Source organism: Monodelphis domestica, chromosome 4 (genome assembly GCF_027887165.1).
Source record: "Monodelphis domestica isolate mMonDom1 chromosome 4, mMonDom1.pri, whole genome shotgun sequence".
Taxonomy (NCBI): domain Eukaryota; kingdom Metazoa; phylum Chordata; class Mammalia; order Didelphimorphia; family Didelphidae; genus Monodelphis; species Monodelphis domestica.
Genome location: NC_077230.1, coordinates 161,349,649 through 161,354,183, shown reverse-complemented (window position 1 = coordinate 161,354,183; position 4,535 = coordinate 161,349,649). Strand labels below are relative to the sequence as shown.

General features: G+C 40.6%; 2 non-coding genes across 2 annotated transcripts; one reads left to right on the top strand and one right to left on the bottom strand.

The window, feature by feature from the left end:
- Positions 1–703: 703 nt before the first annotated feature.
- On the top strand, positions 704–774 carry TRNAG-GCC (transfer RNA glycine (anticodon GCC)). The gene has a single exon. It is a non-coding gene; the product is annotated as a tRNA-Gly (tRNA).
- A 301-nt stretch (positions 775–1,075) lies between these two features.
- Positions 1,076–1,147, bottom strand: TRNAA-CGC (transfer RNA alanine (anticodon CGC)). The gene has a single exon. It is a non-coding gene; the product is annotated as a tRNA-Ala (tRNA).
- Positions 1,148–4,535: the final 3,388 nt, after the last annotated feature.

The following is a 4,535-nucleotide window of genomic DNA, read 5'->3' as shown; positions in this document are numbered from 1 at the left end:
TTCAAATGAGGTCACTGTATTGTTAGTTTTGCTTAATTGTTTACTTTGTTACAAGAGACCTCTCAGAGTGGAGACAATCTGTAAGAGTAATGGAAAATCAAAACTGATAATTTTTAAAAATTTAGTTTGCTTACGTATTTCTCCTTGATAATTATTGTGAACTTCCACATGCCATAATTTTCTCATCCTCTTGGGCTACTAAGGTCATTTAAAAATAGATTTTCAAAACAATTGGAATTTTTTTTTTAAATTATCTAGAATACAACCTCAGGTCCTCTGCTAGCCTGTAAGCTTTTTGAGGGCAAGTACTTGATCATTTATGTCTCCCTGAGGGCCCATCTTGGTGGTGTGTTCATAGAAAGCATTTGCATATTGATATTATTGAACTGACAAAAGGAAAAGCTAGTTTTTAAGTTAAATCTTTACTTGAGGACTTTGTGGTTTTTATATGGAAGTGAGCTAGTTCTGCTTAGACCATTCACAAGGGTAAAAAAATGAATGCAGTGTGAGCTTTGATGTGACTTCTCAATATATTTCGAATATTTTATTTCAATTAAAAAGAATTTATATATTTTAATTTAATGTAGATTTCCAATGTAGATAGAATTAATAAAGACAATAATCAATAAAAATCAATCAGAAAGAAAACTATAGTTTATTTCTCAACTACTAGTAGGCCCCTGAGAAACCTCTTACCTTGTGAGCATTGGTGGTTCAGTGGTAGAATTCTCGCCTGCCACGCGGGAGGCCCGGGTTCGATTCCCGGCCAATGCATCGAAAACCCTGTTTTTATTTTTAAATACAATGAAGTCAATGAAAACACCACATTTAATAAAGACTTTTTACAACTGTTAGAGTAACACAAAAATTAATTTTATTTTCTGTTTTCCTTTGTTCCTTATGTTTTACAGCCACCGAGCATCTCATTTTAATTCTTTTTTGGAGGTGGGGTTTTTCTCTGTATTTACAAGCCATGAATTCTCTCATGAAGAGAGAAAATGATTCAGTTTCAGTACTTCTGATTTTGAAGGAAATACCTAAATATTTTTTGGAAAACATAAAAATTACAGCTTATTGGAGATGCCGGGGATTGAACCCGGGACCTCACACATGCGAAGCGCGCGCTCTACCACTGAGCTACATCCCCAAGCTGCTGGAAATAGCTCTGCTCAGTGTATTCATTCATTTCTAGATAGGGCGACGTGTTGTACGGTTGATTAAGGCAGCCTTTCTTCGCATCCCGAGGACGTTTGTTTCCCTCCCCCACATATCTTGGAACTGACAGCTTCGGGGGCTCCTCTATCTACCGGTGTAAGGGGAGAGCTCGCGGGCACGCGCAGTGGAGGAAGACGCGGGCGGCCGAGGTAACCGCTTCTGGGTCTAGTAAACCTCTCCCCGGCTCTTCCGTCCCGACTTCGGGCTTCGTGGGGAGTGGGGACAGGGTGAGGCGTCAAGGTGCGCCCTAGCTACTGGATCTTTTCTTCTAGGGTCTGCTTTTTATATATATTATTTAAGAATGGGGACCGGAGGGTGAAAAGGAAGGGGACCGCCCCCTTCCCCCTCCCTTCTGGGGCGGGGAAATGGGGCATCATCGCTGCCCGGGAGGTCTCAGTGGCCCCAGAGACTGAGGCTGGGTCCCAGATACCAAGTCCGCGGTTCTGCCGAACCTCAAGCCCAAAAGGATGTCCAACTGATTCTTGACCTAGCGCAGCATTGACTCAAGAAGCCAGGAACTCTTCCAGCTTTTCAAGTTCCCAGATATAATAAAAACGAGGGTTCATGAGAAACAAAAAGGGCAGCAAAAGGGTGAAAAGGTGAGACAAACGGATTTTAAAAAATGTATTCAAATGCTTTTCGGTAGTACCTTCCCCTCCCCCTCCCCCCATGCCAATGTATTACCGTTTTAATACAGATAGTGAGCCCGGGGAAAACCATTCCAATTCACTTGTCCCACTTGCTCTGATAATTGCTTTAGCAGATAAATTTGAAGGCCCCTTGCAGATGGAGGCCCAGCTAGGTTATCCTCCTGGCTTCTCCGACGAGCCTAGGCACGCAGCGCCTGGCACATACTGAATGCTCAATAAATAATAGCTGTCATTGGTATGGTGGGTCTCATTAACAACCCCTATTCTGATGCCCATCTTCTCCAGGCTCTCCCTCAGCAATCAATACCACTTAGTGCTCCGGAGCTTTCCCCCAAACCAACCCCAAGCAATATGCCTTCTCAAAGCTACTCTAAATTCCTTTACATTAAAGCTAGATTTGGACTCGGAGCACTAGATGAACATTTCTGGCTCCTTACTGGCTTGGGCAAGTCACTTTAGACCTCAACAGTAAAATGAGAGGATTAGTCTAAAGGACTCCTAACTTTTTTTTTAAAGCTCTAAATCTATATATCCTGTGACTACAACAGATCCTAAAATAACCAAAACAAAAAACCTCTGGGAAAGAAATTTGCACCATTCTTTAAATATGGAAAAGTTGGCACCCTCCACTCTCCCTTCCCCCAGTGTGTTTGCCTTTCTTCTTAACTAGAAAAGTCCTTGAACTGACCCAAGGTCTTAGGTTTGGTTAAGACAGGAAACCTTCAGAACATACTTCTACAGATTGAGGCCCAAAGATTTTTAGTGCAAATGACTAAAAATCCTGTGGCATATCTCCATGACAAAGTGAGTTTATTATTGTAAACATAAACCTTGGTTTTCAATATTATATGTTGATGAAAACATATAAATGTATATTCACACATTAGATATACTATTCAATTATTATTCTCAACTTTCTGTGATAAAGGAAGCCCAAGATAACATAGATAAAATAAATGCACAGATAATCTCCAACCTTATTTTGCCCAAACTTTCTCTCCCAATCAATAGAGAGCAAGGCCATCCAGAGTGGAAATAAAGTAGAAGAAACAAATCTTTTGCTCCTGGCCTTTTACAGTCCCCCTTTCCTCAAGGTTGATAGTACCATCCTGCTGCCCAAAGAACCATACTCTGATGTTCATCTCTGGGCTTACTTACCTTTGCCAGGCAACACCAACCAACTTCAGAGCATTCCTAAACACCATTCCAAAACCATCTCTCTCCTCCAAATAAAATGACCCTAAATCCTATTTCATTCAAGTCCCATTCCCAGAAACCTGAAGGCTGATTATCAGGATAAACTAATTCCTGTTGAAGTGTTCATATGTTACCATACCTCCTAGATATTGGACAGAAAATTAACTTAGAGGAGTTGCAACTAAAGTTGTTGAGGTAGCCCTTGGGGCAATCTGTGGCATTCCAAGTGAGGTCAGGTTTCCCAGCAGTCTAATCACCCTTGGGCTTTGGGGAGCACTGCCTTGGTGGGAAAGACTTGATTCTGATTCTCCAATTGTTAACTGCTTATCCTCCCTTTATACCCCCTCACCCCACACGTTTTTATATGCCCATCTCTTATTTCCAATGTCCCAATAGCACAAAGATTCTCTATTCTGTCTCTAAGAACAGCTAACAAGGAGTAAAATACTGATTTCCATTAATTTTCCTTTCACCTATCTATGACCTGCAGGAGTGACTGACTCCCTGGGCTTGTTTGCCTTTTTCTAAAATGAGGAGGTTGGACTAAATGACCTCTAATTTCCTTCCCCCTCTAAATTCAATGACCCTAGGAAGTAAAAGAAGCCAGAAGGCAGGAAGCCAAAGAATAAAGTAGGAAAAGTGAAAAACCTGGGTAATCCATAAATGGGGAATTTTCCAAAATTGACTGTCTGCTTTGAATGATTTATATGCTAAATATAGTTATAAGAATTTGCTCTTAATGAGAACAAACCATGTACTAATTTGAAGCTGTCTTCCCATTTTGAAGGGCTGTCATGTGAAAGAAAGATCAGATTTATTCCTTATTTTGGGTTGCTCTGCAGAACAAAATAATCAAGAGGAGGAGTTGCAGGAAAACATCTTCCATAGAAAAGTATCTTATCAATTACACAGTTCTAACAATGAATTGAGCTGGGTAACATTTGACACTGTTAATCACCTTTTCCTCTTGGCTACTCTTCCCTAGTTCATGACACTGTTCTCTTCCTGGCTCTCCTTCTTCCTGTATGGTCATTCCTTTTTCAGCCTTTACTACATCATTATCTGTGTCCCATCTGGTCCTAGAAGATATATTCCAGGGCTCTATCCTTGTCTCTCTTTGCTTTTTTTCTGCATTTTTCTCTCTGGATGATCTCTTCACCTCTGATTGGTTCAACTATTGTCTTTATGCAAGTGACTCCCCAATCTACATTCTGTTCCAGTCTCTCTTCTGAACCTCATTCTTGTATCCTCAATTGTCTACGAGCCTCTGAAGTCACTTAAATATTCTATAAACACATGGATTGACTTTTGCCTTCCCCTCCCCCCCACACTTAGCACAGTTTCTGGCACATAGTCAATACTAAATAAATGCTAGTTGACTGACTGATCTCAAACTCAACATGTTCCAAACATACCTCATTTCTTTTTTTACCAAAACTCTCCTTTCTTTCAAGATTTCCTTTTTGTATTGAG